This window comes from Dinoponera quadriceps, unplaced genomic scaffold, assembly GCF_001313825.1.
Source record: "Dinoponera quadriceps isolate SergipeBrazil2010 unplaced genomic scaffold, ASM131382v1 scaffold278, whole genome shotgun sequence".
NCBI lineage: Eukaryota > Metazoa > Arthropoda > Insecta > Hymenoptera > Formicidae > Dinoponera > Dinoponera quadriceps.
The window spans coordinates 942,554-963,289 of record NW_014554664.1 but is presented as its reverse complement, the minus strand read 5'-3'; the positions used below and the strand labels follow the sequence as shown (position 1 = coordinate 963,289).

Genomic DNA, 20,736 nt, shown 5'->3' with positions numbered 1-20,736 from the left:
TTTTCCTTTCAATACCCAAACTTTCTATGAGAATTTAGTAGAAAAGTGAGTGAGTTTCTATGAGAATTTAACAGAAAAACAAATCTTTCGCACTAACCTAATATATCAAACATCTCTGTGGACAAATATTCACAACAAAATTCCTCAATATAAAGAAGAAAGAAATATGCCATACGATTGATAGATGTTAGATTTGTCTCATTTTAAAATTAAATCAGTTTCTCCGGACTTTAATAAATTCATTTCCAAAGAGGTCAACCGTGCAACACAGCGTTTCCGTGAAATTAACTTCGACGTGTGGAATATTCGTCGTCGTGCTTTCCGGTGAAATTCGACGAGAAATCGCCGACGTGTTCGCGATTGTGGATTATTAAAATCGGCACTTCTTATCGACGACACGCGGCCGTCACGAGACAGTCGACGAGGAATACGCTCTCGCACCGTTACCTACCATCGTAATGACTTTTTGATCGTTATCGCGCGGAATGTCAATTACTGTCCTATTGTAAGTCCGACCTATTGTCCTTACATCCGTCCCGTAATTGTTTCGCGAACGTCGCTTTTCGAGATGCACTCGTGAATTAATTTCTCTCCCTCTCGTCACGCGTCGATCGTATCAGACGATGTCGTCTGTTTAAATCGGAGTTAAGAGATTGCGCTGCACTTTTGTATTATCGTTAAAGATGTAAATTCTCGCGAATTAACAGCACGCTTAATTAATTACAGAAAATTGCAGAACAAATGACGCGCATATCGTTTATTATTATTTATTAACGTCAAAATTGTTATGATATTACAACTAAACTCGTGAGTGCGAATTACACAATCGGGATCGTCGGCCGCGAGAGATGCGTTCAAAATTAATACAGATTTCAATTCAGAGGTCCAGATCTATATCTAATCTAGTTGTGAGTAACCTCAAGGTCGATCCGTACCGATTATTGATATCAGTATTTCTTATTTAGTATTTATTTTAATTAACAATAATTACTCATATCGTCTTAAGACTTTTGTATCCTTTTACCCTTGTAAGATATCATTCAAACCTTCGAAATTAAAGAGGATAAGGCCGTCGTAATGAGCTAAACAGAAATTCTGTAATGCTACAAAAACGAAAATTAATAACATAAGAGGAAAGATTTCGATCCTAAATTTTTATTATTATAAATACTAGACGTTTCGGTGCTTGCTTGAACTTTCTTCAGTAGCAAGAAATGATGCGGTAAACAAAATAAATGACATTACCAAGCCAGTCAAAAGATCAAACAAATATCGTTAAGATCAAACAACAAATATCGTTAAAACGAGAAGGTAGAGCAACGTACATAAACCACAAGCATAGATATTTATAATAATAAAGGTTTGACTAAATCGAAGTTTTTTCTCTTCTGAGGTTATTAATTCTCGTTTTATAACAGTACAGAATCCGTGCTTGGCTCAACATGACCTTATCTTCTTTAAATTCGGTACTTCTTATTTAGTTTTTACTTAATTTTATTAACATTAAAATTTATATTTTCATCTATCCGCGCAATTTTTCTATAATTCCATGTATATGCAATTTTAGACGGACCCAGCGTTCAATAAAGCAATTATGATTATTATTGTTGCTAATATTATGTATTCAACGTTAAAGCACAATTAAACAGTTGATAAACCACGATTATTATTATATTATCTTTATTATTATTCTTGTTATTTCTTACACAATATGTATGAAAAAGCTGCGCACTGATAACTGTGAATACGGCAAGGCTCTTGTTTACCGTTCTTTTTGGGTTTGAATTCTTATTCACGACGTGGCCATTGATGAAAAACGTGCGTCGTTATTTACCGCCACGACAGCATTTTGATCGCTGTCATTCGGAACGGATAATTATTGTCCCATTGTGAGTACCACCTTTTGTCTCCACGTTCGTTCCGCAATTGTTCTCGGGCGCGTTTCTTTTCGAATGCACTCGCGAAATAATTCCTCTACGTCTCATTATTACACGACAATCACCCGGTCGTCTGCTAAACTGGAATTAAGACCACGCTGTACTTTTGCACATTCGCAGTTTTCCCTTACTTCCGCCTTTTAGCATTGTACTTTCATAAATACACGAATGTCGCGGATTAATATGGCGAATTAATTGGTTAAAGGAGTTTAAAGCGCATGTGAAATCGAAATACGTCACAGATACGGCGACATACGTATCGCGTGTTAATTATTTATTAACGTCAAAACATCAGTTTGCAATATGATATAGTTGAACTTTCGTGTGCGTAATTTACACAATGTCGACCACGGGGAACGCATGATCAGTTAATCAAGTCTTTCGGAACTTTCGATCTATGTTTAATCTCCTCTCGAGATCCCTTCAACTAGATTTTATCTATTCTTTCATATATTTCTGAAACGAAGCGAACGACGATTCGTGGATGATGACAGTCACATCGATCGAAGTGACATGACGATAAGGGAAAAACACTCATCAATTCTAAGTAATAATTTAGAATAACGCAAAAACAAATAGTATACAACAATAAATATTATAAACGTGTAGCCATAAATTTTGCAAGATCTTGTTATTTAAAAAAGAACCACCGACAATCAGGTTATTAATGAATATTTGGGAAAAGTGTAACCTTAGCTACAATCATGTTTTAAGACTTGAGCAGTAATCAAATTAAGCAAGCACGGTCGTTTATCAGAAGAATAATCGATCGTGGTTGATCAATTTGTTTACTGCTTACATCTTAAAGCAAAATTGCGGGCGAGGGGTAAGATACGTGGAAAGAAAGGAGCAAATAACAAATATAAACATAAGACGTTAATGAATAGGTGTGAAAAACTATGAATTAGAGACGAGCTGCAAGTGTGCAAATAAATTACAAATAAAGAAATGAAGGATAAATGAGGGAAGACGAAAGTGCAGATAAAAATACAAATAAACACGATAATACAGCAATGAGTGCAAGAACAACAATTTATTTGGAAAGATCGCCGTCGGAGCTGTCCGTAACCGTCCGTCCCCTCGCGATGTTATCGTCGCGCGGGTGAAAATCGGACACGCTCGGGAGGAGATCGATCGGTTTGCGATCTATTTAAAGGAACGAGGCGGTCGTGCGATCACGGAAGCGAAACTTACGGCTGTCTCAGCGGAAACGAGAAAGAGAGAGAGAGAGAGAGAGATATGTCGAAGCCATTACCGCGAGGACGGTCGTGAGAAACAATCTCGTCATAACTGTCATCATCGTTCGTCGCTTCCGAATGTGCTGAGAACGCGTCGCGTGATTTCCAGCCACAAAGCCGCTCGTGTGCCGGAGATACCGAGCTGTTTTATACATCCCCGCCGCCTCTGTGCGCAGATAATGGAATATCCCGCAGATAATGGAGCACCTTTATCGATATTATGCGGCGCGATATTTTTCCAACGAATCGCGCGACGTCGCGTTTCCGCGGACGTCGATTCGAATTTGCTTGAAAAATCGCGAGGCGAAGAATTCCAGGCGACGGAGGAGCTTTCGCGGGAGATTGCGGTAGGACCGCCGACAAGGCGACGGGATAATCGGCGACGTTTCAATCCTGGCGCGTTAAAATCGAATTTTTCCTCCGTAAGAACTTATCGACCTTTCTTTTTCTCTCTCTCTCTCTCTCTCTATCTCTCTCTCTGTTGTTATTTTATAGATATTTTACGAAATAAACATATAGGTTTTGCGAATAAATAACTTACTGCGGTATATCAAAATAATAATAATATATATCAAAATAATATAGACGATAATATATTACACGGAAAAGAACATTCTTGTTTTGGGAAAATCCGTACTCTCAACATGTTGGGATAAGATTGTATGGTATTGAATAGATGAAACTTGTTTGTACAAAGAAATTGCATATATGCAGTTCGGCTAAAAATACATTCATTAAATGTTATTGTTAAATATATTATATATAAATGTAATGTCATGATTCAAGAATAATGTTCCTGAATTAAAGATTATCGAACAAGAAAGAACGATGTCTTCAAAACAAGAATTACAATTGCTTTAATTTGAAATTATATTATCTTTATTTGAATACCTTATTCTTGGGAAAAGTAGTTTATCATATTAAATAGAATCATTGAAAACTTTTATAATAACAATTTCTTCGTCCTATTTAAAAATTGAGGTAACAACATCATATCATAAAAGAGGACGGAAGAGAGTATATCGGAGTAAGAGCTTGAGTAGCTTAGTGATAAGAGTAGACGTCCAGCAAGTGAAAGGTTCCGAGTTCGAGTTTTCCCGGTACAGTAAACTCCGGTTTCTGGATTTTTCTCTTCGATTTTTAGGGTTACGGTCCGATTCATCATGCTTACAGCGCTGTAAGCGACATTCTATCTTTCTTGGATATGTTATGAAAAATAAAATGGCGCTTACAGCGCTGCAAACGTGAATCGGATCACAGCTTACGAACCAGATTTTATATTTAAGATCATCTTAAGTTTATCTTCGGACATGGTTTATTTATATCTGATATTGTAAATATATATTTATATTGATATGTTTATAAATAAATAATTATTTATATATTAATTTTTTATCGGTAAATTCTGTGCTTACGAAACAACACAATATAAAAAATTTCTCTCCAGAAATATCCTTTCAAGATTCCTGCTTCCCTCATAAATACTTTGAGAGGGTTTCAGCCGATCGGCGCCGCAGGCTAGAATTACATCTCGTCAACAAATTGCAACGGGAAAATCTGGCCGACGGCTTCGACGCGGTGATCTTCAACAAAGAACAAAACCGTCATTCCGTATGTTCCCGCGGTTTCATGACCATTCAATATGTTTGTGTTTCAAGTTGCTAACGGCGTTTCGTGTTCTACAACATGTTTTACATATTTACACGAAAGATGTAGAGCGGAACAAATATGTATGTCCTGCGTAGTTGCGTAATAGAACGCTAGCGAGAGTCGTTTACAGCCTGCCTAATTAATACGAAAGATATCGATTCACAGGCGCCGATTAGTTATCGACGCCGTTAAAATTCGTAAAAAACCCCAAGGTCCGAAAGTCTCACGTAGCTCCACGCACGGCTGTATTGTCGGAATAAATCACGTTTATTTTGACAGCAGACGCGAATAACTCTGTCTCCCTCCGTCGTATTTATCATCATTCGTTCTGTTCACGCTCGCGTGGCAATTCGTTCTCGCGACGTTGTCGACGCAGTTTCGCTTCGCATCTTGAAAATCTACCGTTTTAGCGCGCAATGATTCCGTCGCCTCTATCTCTCTCTCTCTCTCTCTTTCCATTTCTCTTTTTCTATCTCTATTTCTTTTACTCGCGAACGCACGTAAACTCCAACTCATTCGGATAAACGTGGTGAAAACATTAAAAGCAAACAATCGAAATTTTTTTAATTTATACGAACTTTTGAAAAAACACCTCACATCTATTAATCCTCGGTATATCCTAAGAATGAACACTCATGAATTCAACTTTGTCGATCAGTACATGCAATTCTACCGTGTCTAGTGTCTACGTCTACTATGTATAATAGTTAAAGCTGAAGTGGCAGTTTGTATTTGCAAGCACGTTCGATTGTGTTATTATCATCGTTTGATTTTTGTGCTGAAATCTTGTTGAAGTTTCTTCCTGTGGAAATGAAAGTAACAAATCAGCGGTAGTAATTTATTCGACAATGCTATTTTGTAGTGTAAGTTTTGAACTTTGTAAATCACTTTGTCGTCTGCTAAACCAGAATCAAGACCGCGCTGTACTTTTGCACTTTCCGCAGCTTTCCCTTCGGATCTTGTGCCAATCTTCACCCTCTGTCATTGAATCAGGCATGAAATGTTAGGATTAGGTTGCTCGGTGAAACAAGATACCAGAGTTTACTGGTCTTTCAACCAACATACCTGAAGCTTTACCGTGAAATGTCGCAGAATATAGTTAAAACTACAGGTGACAGAATTTCTTTTTTTTTTACTTGTTTGTTTAAAGTAATTAAATAAAGAAATCAGGGGATAACTTTCGACATGATAAAGTAATAATCGTAAAATTGTTTTAATTTAAGAAATATGCGAGATTCAAGATAACGTATGAAAATATAACAAATGTACAAAATAATGCAATTTCAATGCTTTGATTTTGTTTTCAGATAATCTTCTATATGTATCATGGATAGTTTTGGGGCCTAGTTGGGGTTTAGTTTCTAGAAGCGTCAATCTTCAAACATCTTAAAAAACAGTTATTTGTAAGGAAATATATAATAATTTTCATAAGACTATCGTATATTTTTTGTAAAGAAGTGCTGCTGATTTGTACCTAAGCACATAAATTTTAATTTTACATCTTCAACGAGGCTTTAGAATCCAAAAGCAAAATTATACATCCGTTTTGGTGCTTTTCCTTTGAAATTAGTTCCACTGTTGGTGCATCGAGAGTTAATGATAAATGTATATAATAGGAATTTTTAATACAATTTACGCATTCTCGCAGATTTCTTTTAAAGATTTCGTTATTACAAATTAGTAGAGTCTGATCTACGATAAAAAGTGTATACTCTTGGCAATTTTCGGATGAATGTCATCATGGCGAACAGTAGCGTCGCGGATTTTATGGTGATGATGCGTCTCGGGAATTCAACGTCACGTGTCTTTACGACACTTCAAATCACGCCGTTTTCTACATCAACGATGGTTACGCTTCGTGAGTAGTAAAAGAATCGCGCGACGCTTCTTATCAATGCGAGCGGTGCGCGTGTCGCGAATACGAACGATATTCGGCGAATCTGGCTGTTGAAGCGATAACAGCTGTTCCTGCAAACTTTTACGTCCAGTAAAATCCCGCGCCATTTAAATAGATTATATAGCGCTCGATACTTCCGCGTCGCGCAACGCGATCAAAAATTCGCGTTCGCTCTCTCGCGATTACTTCGCTTCGATTCGACCCGAAGAAAATCATCCAAAAGCCCGAATTGCTCTGGAAAGACAGCGCTTCGAGAATCTCGCCCGGATGAGAGAGTAAAATTGCGAAAAAAATTTCGGATTTAGTAAAGAGAGCTTTGTCGACGAGCAACTGGTTGAAACTTTTGCGATGGCATTTAATTAGGTCGCACATGTAACGTCTCGAAAAGGAACGTAGTTTGGAAAGCGCGACAGTTTCCTGAAAAATCATAACCCCGAAATCCGAGAGAATTCCTCGAAATACAACTTTCTTGAAATATAATGGGAGCGGTAAGTGACATAGTGTACTAAAAATTATTGTTATTGTAGATATTTATTTCGAGGAAGCTATACAATGAGATAATATGCTAAAAATTATTGTTATAATTATTGTTATTTGTTATTTCGGAAAAGCTATGTTTTTCAATATTGTTCCACTTTTCGCACTTCGAGATTTTAATTTTTCGAGCAACGTGTGTGTTTTTAATTAAAGTACATGTGTTTATTTAAATTCACGAAAAGAAGACGGCAGAATATTCTGTAGCACGATTTACATATACTTTTCACACTCTCGCAGAAGTTTTTTAAAGATTCCGTTATTACTAAATGGTAAGAGGGTCGAGTCAGGTCTGTGATCAAAAACGTGCACGTACGGCTCGCGAAAGCACGATGTCTAGGATACGTGATACCAGCGCGAGAGGTTGAAAGAGATAATTTGACGGGGAGTCATTTCGCATTTCGCTTTTATACGGAAGCACCAATGTTGGCACACGGTTAATATTGATCAAACGTTTATTTTATATTTATTTATTCCTGCACTTTATTTATTTTTTATATTTGCTCGTTTAACGTTTATTCTGTACATTTGTCAATTTAATTTGCTATAAAATGATTTTTTTAAGTTCGACCGAAGCGAGAGAAACGATCAGCTCCTCGACGACATCGTACTTAAATTTAAAAAGAACAATAACAATTGATTACAAATGTAATTTGCCAGTTGCATCTAGCAAATTACATCTGTAGTCGACTCTTATTGTTCTTATTATATTTACTTATTTGATCTCCAAAAGTTTTACTATTACTCGACTTATATCCCACTTTTCCTCTCGTTCTCTCTCTCTCTCTCTCTCTCTCTCTCTGAAATCACACAAAGCTTGAATGCTTCTTTTATTCTTTCCAATGCGCCTACTATTAACTCATCCGTTTTTCCCTAATCTCTCCGTTGAAAAGCGCAAATTATCACAGCTATAAAAACGTACACGAGGCTCGTCTAATTGATGCGACTGGCAGAGACGACAAGCTGGTCTCGAGCGCGAGATTTATGGACACTAATTGCTTATCGACGCCGTTAAAATCAGGAAAAACGGCTTTTCAAGGCCCGACTTTCGCCGCGCCGGATCATGAATCTAACAACTGTAAATCACACTTCTTAAGTCTGACAGGAAGCGCGAGTATTTCGAGAACAACGCCGCTCGTAAGGGCGGCGCCGATTCACGCTACCGGCGATTACACGAATTTTCCTTTCTCGCCTGTAGTACGTGGGTTGCAGGAGAATTTATGATATATTCCGTACAAAGTATTAGTGCTAATGCTTGGGCACGTTCCGAGTTGAAATTTTAATTCCTCATTAACCCTGAAACTCCTTATTAGTCCTTGAAGTTCGATGGAACGTGCAAAATTAATGTGAAATTCTGGATATTTTATTATTTTGCCTGTAGATATGTGTATATAAGAATAATCAAAAACACAATAAAAATGTTTTCTTATACCATAAAATTTTAACTGCAATATCTAAACACTTGTTTCCATAAATTTATACTTTTTATAAAATAATTAATTACTTCATTTGTGTGTATGTGTGTGTGTGTGTGTGTCAGTGTAAAGATGCAAAAAGTTTCTAACTCTATTGATATCTGCATAGTAAGAAATAATAAATTATTTATAAAATTAATTAAGCCTTTTTAAACTAGAAGAATAAATGAAGTGACCTTTTAGTTAAAATACAATATAAAGTATAAGATTTTAATACGTTAATTCTTTCGGAAACTCATTATGCTTATTTGAATACAGTTATTGCAAATTATTGATATGGATGACTTTAAAAAAAATATCCGGTAAATTCAGTCGCTCGTCTTTCTACAAATCAATATAACGAATGAGAGGGAGAGAGAGAGAGAGAAAAAGAAGAAGCTAAATAGATAATGTTAAAGGCTTTCAAATGCATAACCAATAGTTGAAGTGGGCCAGTGAGAGCCTGAAGCGTAGATATACGTACGTAATGTAATTAATAAAGGATGTTGCAAGTAACCACTCTCAAGGACAACAAACGTTTCAACCCTAGTTCAATCTTGGGTCCGTCGGGACGGACATATGAGAGCAACTATTTGTCCAATCCGTCCTTTCTGGGACACAATCTTGCGCAAAGAAAAAAAATATTCCCACGAAACCCTTCAAAATGCTTTTTTCGCGAATGGCCACGAGTGAGACTGCAATTCGGATAAAGGATCACGCATGTAGATGAAGAACGTGTGTTACTGAAACGCAATAGTCGCAATAAATATACGCTATTTATATTTTAGGAACTGAAGTTTATTATTAACAATTTATTATATGTTTTTAATAAAATTTACTATAATTCTTAGCAAAAATATTTTATTTGTATTAATATGATATTTTAGAAGGGGAAAGGAAGATTGAGAGTCTACTGTTAAAAAATTTATTATACATGTTCCTTAACAAACTTTATTGTATTAAAGTTAGCAAGACAGATATAGCAACTAAGAGCCTATTTCTGCACATAACTAGAAAACATGATAAAATTGAAAAAAAATTTTCACAGAGGAAAGCCGCAATATTTTTTTATAATAATCCTTAATAATAATATATCTCTATATAATATTTAATATCAGTGTCAACGATTTCATATGATCATATCATACTTTCGTTTTATATTGTTTTATAATTTATTTTCGTGGATACAATCGATTACATCACATTATATTATATTAGGGGGACCGGAAAGTAATGTCGCTTTCTTAAGTTAAATTCACAGGACTACATTTTTAACAAGTTTTTATTTCTAATCAACAATATATTCACCTTCGTTATCAACAACCTTTTGCCATCTAGTATACAAATTTTCAATGCCGGAGCGGTAAAAATCAATCAAATCAAATATCGACATACGCAGAAACGACATTACTTTCCGGTCCCCCTAATACAAAATTACACAATCTGTGATATAGTGGCCTCTTTCTCAAGTTTTAACCGTCAGTAATAATGTGGTGTGTGATCAACAACGTGACTAGTACTAACTGGAACAGAGAGAAAGGGTACAATTATTTTATTAAAAATTTAAATCAAACCGAACGAGAAATTTTGTCGCGCGATAACTTTATACCGAAACCAATTTCACATCTGTCTAGCTGCGACTAATTTTATTCTATAATTACATACTAAAGAGCTTTTCCCATAAATAGAGATTATTATTATTATTATTATTATTATTATTATTATTATTATCAAGCTTATTTCGTTCGTAAAGACCTGATCAAAGCGCGACGTCGACGACTCGTTTCCCGACTCGCATTCAACAAGCGCAACTCAAACTCGAAATAATTACAGTTACATATGTTCCGATTAGTCTAAATGAATTCGTTCACTATTGAATTAATTAAAACAGACAAATGACGTCGGCTTACCGGCTAATTTGAACATTTCGCGCTACGTGGCCCGACACGACATTTCGCGAGCGGGCGCAAACTGCACGAAAGGTCGCGCGCGCAGTAAAATATCACCAAGTCATTTTCAATTGTTAAGAGAACTTGCGAAAATTCATTAATGATTTCGTCAGCCGCAGAGCCGATAATTCATTTTTGCAAACGCGGGATAAGAATAATCGCCCGGGAGGTGGTGACAAGCGGTAAATAACTATGATTGAATCAATAATGATAGCGACAACGATCGATAGTGCGGAGTAATTTTTTTGCGCCGCTAACAGACTTAACTCTAGAGGGGTGAACCTCTCTCTTATACACAAATCATACAACCCTCTAATATTATCTTTATAAACATTTACCGACCAACATTTATCGACGAATATTTCCTTACAAGCCAGAAACCGAATTTACGCTAACGCGCCCGTCAAAGTGTCGATTAACCACTCAGAGAAAGAATTGAGGCTTAAATGGTAGCTAAAATCCAGCTGTCTCTGTTTTAGTTCCTACGGCCGATTCTTTCGCTGAATGAAGAAGCACTGAAAATCCGATTTTTTTCCATTTCGCAAGTTCTTGCGGATGATTCTAAAGTGTACACGCGCGTCGTGTCGCAGTAATGGAAAAAACAAGGAGAAAAAAGTACTTACGATGTACGGTACAGTTTCGGCCTATATATCGGCATCAGCGAAGGCATCGGCCAAAGCGGCGGACCAAGCGTTAGCTAAAGCGTTAGCTAGAGCGTCCGGATCGGCGGTGGCAAAAGCATCGGCCACAGCTTCGGCCAAAGCATCAGCGTCGGCGTCGGCCAAAGCGTCGGCCAAAGCGTCGGCCATAGGACCGGCTTCGGCTATAGGACCGGCTTCGGCCGTAGGATCGGCTTCGGCCGTAGGACCGGCCATCGGGTAAGCCCGAGTGAGAGCCACAGCGAGCAAAGCGACCAGCAAGAAAGTCGGAATCTTCATGGTGATACGCACTTGCCACTTCGCCTTTGTAAGCGCCGTTTTATACCCGTTACGACCGACCGCTTGTATTCCGCGAAGAATGCCATTGACACATGTTACGCGGATAAGAAATCGCGCAGTTAAGCGGGCCGATATGCTTTTATTGCCGGCGACGTTATATGGCTTATATTATAATGGCCCACGTGAGCTTTTATCGCACACGGGTGACCAAGGGTGATTTTCGCCGAAATCCAGATAACCTCTTTCGCGATGAATCGATTAAGATCAGGAGAGAATGCTCGAAGTTTCGAAAAAAAAAACTGGGAAGATTGACAAAGGGAAGAAATTGGAAAGAATAACAATTTTTAAGTGACATAAATGCGACATCTATTAATCCTCCGCCGGCAACGGGTAATTTAATACCTTCCGTTGGAAGACCAATCTGAAACTTTGAAGGCCAGTGTTGGTACGTTGAAATCAGAGTCAAAAACATGTAAAACTCGAAAGAATCGAAATTATTAATTTGCAAAATACTTACCTGGTTTGCAATCTGGATCGCTAAGGGCGCAAATGTGTATTCTGTTTTCGTCGGAAAACGAACAGCTAGATATTGGCGTCTTTATATACACATAATCTCATTACCTCTAAATTTCTTAAATAGCGATATTGAATCCCGCTATCTATTAGTTATCTATCAGTATAATTCACGAAAAAAAATCGATCGTGCCGTCAGATCTCCGGCAGATGATAAATTATGAAAAGTGTCTTTTTCTTGTGGAATTTTGTGGTGATTAATTTTATTCACAATGATCCTTTATGCTATCGACAATATTCGAATTAAAGAAGAACTTTTGCTCACATTGAAAAAAGAAAATTGAACGTGCACGTAAGTTCGATATCCCTGAAGAAGTCAAGCCGACCGATGGACGACCAGCGGGATCGCCGATGCTAATTTCCAACTGTTAATTTACTATTTAACGATATCTACAAAATTTATATTCTTCTTACCATTTCTTTCCATCCTCTATTTTTGTTTTAGAAAAGCAGAACGAGTAATATAACACCTCCATAAAACAGCAATTTTAAATCGTCGATTAGGCTAATCAGAATTTGACGAAAGTCGCCTTACATATTGCGGAGACTGATTAGAGCAATCGAGGAAAAGGGGGCACAAAAAGCGTGATTTGGCTTTCCCTTATTTTTGTCGAGCGATTCAAACTCGAGCAGGAAGGATGTTGATGCAATACGTTTCTTTTTTATATACTTCAAAATAGACGAAAATTGTAAGGTTGATTACGTGCGATTTTCAACTATTCGAAACTTGTAAGAATAAAAAGTTCTCCGATTTTTCGTTACCAGCTGTATAGCTTTAATTTCTTATTTTTACTTTTCTTGTCTTTTAATGCTTCTTTCTTTGTTGCGTCCGCAATCTAGTCCCACTTATTCGGATGTTATTATCATTATGCGAAATTTACGAGACATCAATATATATTACAAATATATTTGTAATATAAATATAATGAAATACTTATATTTTTCATAAAATAATATATTTATACTATTACGCCGAAAGAGAATCGTATGACTCATTGATATACATTTTTACTGCTATTAATGAGCCGCGAAAAATAACACGTCTCTTCTTTTATCTGAAACGATCGTGAAAAAAATTGTATCATTTTAATGAAATGAAGAAATGAATAATCGAGCTTGCGGTGCTTAAAAACGAATGACGCATCACAGTCGTGACGGTCAATCGCAATGTTTATCATATTCGTGCACAATATTCGCGCACGGAAATTATGCGACCGGAGTGTTTCGCGGATTTTATGCACGATTGCCTCTTTTTTTCTCGCGGAGAGCGATAAAAAATATACTTTTCCGCAATATGCACTTTTATTGTTCCGAGTATCGCTCTAACAAAGCAAAAATAAGCGCGTCACGGCTTCGCCGTGGGGCACGCAGGAGGGGAGGGCGACCTGATATTTAGGAAGAGGTGGCAGCGGATGCCGAATCATTTCGACGGCGTTAATTCGAAGCCGCGAGTATGTTTCGCGGCCGGGCATCCCCGTCCGCACACCGACGAGCGACGCCGCGATGAATTCGCCCGCGCGTGATGATTTCGCCAGTTCCAGGTTTCCCGCGAAAATCAGAACGCGCGTAATTCGCATTAAAATATAATCAGAGAGCTCGCAGCGCACGCGCTATCTCGCGACTGAGCGGGACAGAAACTCGCGACTGAATCGGAAAATACAAATTATATACGCCGGAACGCGTCGTTGAATTGGAACACATGTATGTACCAATGTACACTGCTAGCGTAACAATTAGGCGGTTACAATGGATGGCTAGTTTCCCGCGCAGAGTTCCATAGTTCCGAAGGCGAATGTAAACGAAATACAACTGAATGTACAGCCGAATGCAGCTGAATTATAAGATACGTGTGCACAGACCGGCATGATAGTCCCAACATTTATTGAACTAACTAAACTACCGCTGGTATTTATTTATCGATCGTGCGTATTATGTCTGAACGCTCACGCACAGTGACTATTGATCACTCGATGAAACGACAACAACGAAATTATATTGTATTTGGCTATAGGTTATGCGAGAAGGATCCAATCCACACTGGGTACGTTTCGAGAAAAATGAAGATGACAATTTGATACATGATTTCAAAAATATAAATAGCACTGAAGTGTTCCCGTGGTTAATTTGCATTGTTTATTTATCGCATTGTGCGCCGTATCACTAGATCTCGATCGGCACGAGGACGAGAATCTCGCCGGCGCCCGACTCATCTTCGTCGGCGGCATCAAACAAGTCCGCCACGTGCACCGCGAGGGAAGCGAGAAACTCACGTCCGTGTAAGTAAGAAGTTCCGGTCTAATTCCGACGGTCGCGCGGAAGGCGAGAAGTTTTTCCACGATCCACTCCCTCGTATCATTGCGAAAGAGAGAGAAAGGAAAGGAGAGCAGCTCTTACGCGAAATTATCTCTCTCTCTCTCTCTCTTTTGCGTTTTCTTTTCCTCGTTTTGACCCTTCCGCTTTTTCGATAATTAAAATCCGTCGATTAACTATCGAAGCATAATAATCTCGATATCTGAGATTGATTCCGCGACGGTAAGATGAAGATGATACCGAAAAAATCGAGACGCTGACCCAAGGACGCGAAATTATTCCTGAATATCACGCGAAATTATTCTTCAATATCGGAGAACCAGAAGATCTCCGGTTTTAAATGCCACTGGTGCTTGTTTAGTTGTGAATTATTCACCATTTCTTTCTTTAAAGGGATAACGAATTGCGGATTCGGATTTACGGATCGTTATTCGACTGTTACTGTGTATACTGTGTATTGTTAAGTATTAGAATAATTCCGATTATTGCAACGCGTTGTGTCAATAAAAAAGTGAACTGCAAATTATGTAATATAAGAACGGGAAAATATTAAATTTCATATTTGTCCTGTAATTTTATTATGAATATAAAATATCGTAACTATTTTATAAACACTAATATTATGAGAATTCTCTAAGTTATAACATTTAATATAATATTTTTAAATTTACTAACAAAAACGCTATAACTTTAAAAAACTTTTCGTTCGGAATTATTCCGAACGCTCCTTTATGTTTGTTTATCTTAATTGCAATAATAACAACCGCGACCGGTTTGTTGTTTCAATTTTTCACGCATGGCGCGACAAATAACACATTATACGAATATGACATCAGTGGAAATTAATTATACCGACCAAATTATTCATTCAACATCGCGACTTTAATGAACGATCGTGTGCGGGATATATAAAATAAATTCGCGCGAACAAATTACAAAGATGGAAAGATAGAACAAGTCTTTAAGGATTTAATCGCGGAATTTAGTAGCGACGTAATATTTTTAATTATAGAGATAATAAAGGAGAATTAAATATATGTGAAAAATAATTGGGACTCAAAATTCGTTCAACGTGAGAGAGGCAAATTCACCGCGTACATTTATCCGGAAAATTATTCAGTGCGTGCGTCATTATATGATTAATATATCTTCTTTCAATAATTAAAATAACATGTCCCTACAATAACTACGACTTGGCTCTTAAAAGATCTTTCTATTTCTCGATGGTTAATATTTCTAATTTTATGAGAGGATATAAATGTTTAATATGTAATAACGCACGTATCGGATTATCCTCCGGATAAACGGTGAATCCACCGTCCAAGTTAAATGAATCGTGAGCCCCAATAATTTTTCTCATATCCCTTTAAGACCCAAGAAAGCAATTTTTCCTTAAAGAGATATAATCTTTCTATTTGGAGACTTTTTGCGAATGCTATTTTCCTTGCAAAACTACCTTAAAATCGTACAGAAAAATCATAAGAAAACTTTCTTCTTACATATGTCTCAGAAACCCACGATTGTGATGATTGGGCACATAGTGAGTCATATATAGATACAATGTTTTACCATCATGATTGTGATGTGATTAGGGCTTAAAAGGATATACTAAATTTCCCTTAAGCCTTCCTAAATATATTGATTAAATTAAAATATCATACACGGAGAGGAAATTTTGCTGACACGACAAATTTGTCAGTTACTATGGTAATAGGAAAAAGATTTGTTAAGGGTATTAATTGCTAGATATATTGACTATTTGCTAGACGTATCGGCAGATAAATAATTTAGCTGTCGATATACCTAGCAAATAGTAATTAATATTCTTAATAAATCTTTTTGCTGTCCAAACAAATTTTTGCTGTCACCATAGTAATTAACAAATTCGCTATGCCAGCAAAGAATTTTTCCCCATACATATATTTATTCCACTATTGATTAACAACTAATTAATATTGATTAATGACTCGCTTTCTTTGGTCGAATTATCCTTCGCGGTGAGTCTTTTTTCGCGCCGTTATCCCGCGGCAGGACCTTGAAGAAGTACGCGAAACTTGCACGTTTGGCTATCGCGTGCAGTCGCCGCCTGATTTTCGCGTGATCGCGGCGTTTCGAGGAGCGTGCGCCCTCGAAGAAACGATACCCTCCTCGAAGAGGTGATTTCGAGAGGGGGAAAGAGAAGCAGGAGGAAGAGAGAGAAAGAGAGGGTTACAGTTAAAATCGCGAAGGAACACACACGTGCGGCCTCGGTGTTCTCGCGCGAAGGCCGTCATTATTACGTGCCCCACCGAATCGATCGATCCCGCACGAATCTTGTCGGTCTTTTTTTCTCTTTTTTTCTAAACTCACAATATAGTCTCGCGATAATACAAGAAGCTTGCGCTTTTCAGACGATTTGTCAAATACGACGTATCGACGGGAGAGGAAAGAGAGATGATTCCCGTTCATTACCGACTCGACGATTAATTCCTCGCGTGTTTTCTTTCACGCGATATCTCCGAGATCGTGATGAGAATAACACGAGCAATTCTTTTTCTTGTTAGCAGCTGGAAATTATACATCAGATGTATGCATATATCATATTCTTTATTTATTAAAGGTATAATAATTTTATGAAGACTAATTAGGCTATATATTATATCTGACGATTATTATTGTATCTGAATGTTTCTCGCGACAACAAATTCCGACAATATGTTCGAGTCGACGTCGAGTCGCGTCGATTCGCGAAGCGGGATTCAAAGCGACTCGACGAGATCATTGAGATAAATTAGTATAACACGCGGCTAAGGTTGTGGCAATAAAGCGCGGATTCCTTCTCCTCGAATCGCGGCTTCCTCGATCGCTGTATTCTCCGGTGGAGTTATTGCCAGAGCGAAAGAAGTCGGGCAGATGGCCGGTTCCACGTAAAAAAAATGTTCACTGGGTCGTAGCAACGGTACATATTTTCTCTCTCTCTTTCCCCTTCTCTCTCAAGGCTCGATTGTATATTAATATAGCTCGTGCTATATTAATATTGTTATTATTATTATTATTATTATTACATTCTCCGCTGCATTTATGCGTAAATAGCTCGACCGCCCACGGGTGGTCCGACTCGCAAAAATGCCGGCCAACTATTTTCGCACAAACCGCGAAGCGCGCACCCGATATTATAATTAGCATCGTTCGCGATGCGTCCGCGCGCCTCGCACCGCCATCGCGCATGCAAATATTTGCCTGGTCATGGACAATGCAAGCCCTGCGCGGGACACGGGTACGCGCACCGGATACGTGACCTTACATCATATGGGACAATAGGAAGCGCGCGCACGGATAAGCCGCCGGCAAACGAGTCGAAACAATGGTGCGCCGGTACGACGAGCGAACCGAAATAATGGTGACGAACGCGTCTTTCCGTTGTTTCTTAGCTGTGAAATCCCGTAGAAGTTTTCACGGTAAAAGCACCGATGTCTGGACGCGTCCCCATCCCTGGGGCGCTTTCGTCATTGTAGTCTCCAAATAAATATAATCGGGAACTTTCACTGTGGAATGAAAGTGTTTTCTTGTGTCCTGAAGTTTTAGTTGCAACATATATTAGCCCTATGAATGTGCACCTTTTGAAGAATAATTAAGGCAAAAGTATCAATGCTTGCGCGCATTCCTGATCTCAGACACTTTCGTCGCTTATGTTTAGATAAGAATAATCAAAGTTTCGATGTGAAATAGAAATGTAGTTTTGTATATATTTTTAAAGTAAGTTTTAATTATACGATATCATCAAATGCATATTTCTATGAATTTATACTTCGCGCAAAATAATTAATTATCTTATTTGTTGGCGAAACGGAGCAAGAATTTTCTAACTCTGTTGGATGCTCGCGGTGAAAATTGATGAATGGTTCGTAAGATTAATTCAACCGTTTAAAAACATTATAATAAATGAGATAATTTCTCAGTTGAAAAGAAATATAATATGTAGGTTTAATTTATGCTGTTCCTATTGAAAATTCATTATACAAAACAAATGCTTATGTAAAACAGTTGGTTTATTCAATTCCTTTTTTCATTCAAATGCTCAATGTAGGAACTAAAATACTCAACTAATTTATGTTTCCTTCCAAAAATAATTTGCTTCTTATATGTTAATAACATACAAAAAAGATTCTTCCGACTAGCTTTTAATTCACAATTGTTCCCATTGTGCTCTTGATCTTTCCGACATTGAACTCCCTTCAATTGTAAACCTTTTCCACATTTTCCCAATCTACATACGTATGACACGTATCGCGATCTTGAAACGATCTATGTAACCATTCAAACGAAGTATTAAAAATCATTATACAGATTCTGAAATCTCATTTAGCGGAAACATGAAATAACTCGAAACCACTGATCCAATATACTAACCCCATCCGACACCTTTTCCCAAACACGACATCCAGGGCGACCCGAAGGACACGAGGATCAATTTTTCCCCCGTTTTCTCTGCAACTTTGATCTCTAGCACATTTTCAACTTCAATCTTCGCTTGCGACGCACAAGAGAGATCGAGAAGGACCGGACCGAGTGAACCGGAAAGCTTCCACACGACATGAATGGTGAAAGGAGTATAGAAACGGATAAGAACGGAAAGAGAAAGAGAAGAGAAAGACCGAGAATGCGGGAAAGAGAGAGACTAGTAGCAAGAGAGCGAGCGAGCAATAGCAAAAGAGAGAGAGAGAGAGAGAGAGGGCGGATTCGACGGGGAGGGAAACGCGGCGCCGTGGCCACGTCGTCGCGACGCTCAGTCTACCGGCGTCGTCCGAACATGTACGACCCGTCCAGGCAGTGCTCGCCGCTCGAGATCGTCGCCGACGACGACGACGACGGCGACGACGAGGACGAGGACGGCGACGGCGGTCTCGCCGCGACCTTGCCCGCGACCGGTCCGCGAGAGAGATCGATCCGTCAAGAAGCCGTTATCGTAACCGGCGTGCCGTGAGCGCGCCGATCGTCCCGTCGCCGCGATCAACCACCGAGTGTGCACACTTGTTCGACCCGCCGATCGAACTCGCTCTGTCTTCCTCCGATCGGCCGGGTCGTCGATCGTTCAATCGGAAGAGGGTAAACGTCGGTAGTGTCGACCTCGGGGAGATCTCACGCGGAAAGGAAGAAAATCCTCGCGAGTGCGGGGACGGAGACGCGTCGAGGACGAGGGTGTTTTCCTTTCGCGAGAGAACGGCTCCGTCGGGCCCCTTGAACGTGGTGCAACGGTTAGACGAAGGGAAGTGCGGGGAGCCGAGCCGGCTGATCACCGGCCGGCCGACACGGGGCTGTTTTTCCCCCAACCCCCCCGCCGGTCGAATCGACTTGCAGCAACGGTGCGGCACGCGTCTCGCCGGCAGCGAAGCTCAACGCGACAGACTGGCGGGAAGCGTCGCCGCGGGGGGATGGACGCCTGCGCTTCGACGCCGGCCTTGGATGCGGTTACGGGCGTCTAGACGCTAAGACGACCTTTTAATTTCCCCGAGACTGATAGATGGGACGCGCTGCGAAACAAATAACGCCACCTTCGTGTCGTGTACGTTCGTCTCTCTGTCTGTCCGTCTCTCCACCCGTCCGTATGTCTAATCGCTGTGAGTACGCGTGTGCGTGAGTGCGTGAAGGGGTATCGCGGACTAATTCCGCGCGTTACATCCGCGATGTCTTCTCGTCGGGGTTGATAATACGCGTCGTCGGGAGGACGGAAGCTAGCGACGGGCTAACCGGCTCGCTCCCTCACTCGTACGAGTCCTCGGAATAATTCAACACCCTCCGGAGATTAACCCTTGACGGGGGTGTGATTCTCTCCCTCTCTTTCTGTACATCAGGGTCTCTCTTTCTCTCTCTCTCTCTCTCTCAGTCTCGGGAGGAGATATGGCATTAACGCAAATTGCGCGTTATGATCACGTCGAAGTTTAACGCGTTATCATTATGCGAAGGCGGCGGCGGGAGGGATGAGAGGATAGGATTAATCTCGGGAAGCAGCGAGTACCGCCGAACTTTCCACTTATACGGCGACTTACGCAATAATAACCGTTATGATGGAGCGCGAGAGTCCCGTGCTCGTATTGCCGAGAGCATCGAGATGAGTAGGGGGAGGGAATGGGCAGAAGGGATTTATCCCAGAGCGCGCGGGTTCTCGCGACGACGATAGTCGGAACTTACGCGGCAACGCCATTATGATTACGTGAGAGCTTAACTCGCGCTATTACGTACGTTGAAAGGGCGACGACGTTGAAAGGATTAACCTTGA

At 39.4% G+C, this 20,736-nt stretch overlaps 1 protein-coding gene across 10 annotated transcripts in view; it reads left to right on the top strand.

The window, feature by feature from the left end:
- Positions 1-20,736, top strand: part of LOC106740618 (octopamine receptor beta-3R-like) — a 121,059-nt gene that overhangs the window by 43,855 nt on the left and 56,468 nt on the right. For 4 of the 10 annotated variants that reach the window (XM_014611829.1, XM_014611826.1, XM_014611828.1 and 1 more), the window contains exon 1: positions 19,268-20,077. The exons of 1 other annotated variant lie outside the window; for it this stretch is intronic. The gene's annotated coding sequence lies outside the window, so the exon portion shown is untranslated. Of the gene's footprint in view, positions 1-19,267; positions 20,303-20,736 lie in introns of those variants that run through there. 5 more of the 10 variants (XM_014611831.1, XM_014611833.1, XM_014611832.1 and 2 more) reach the window with 3 other exon arrangements.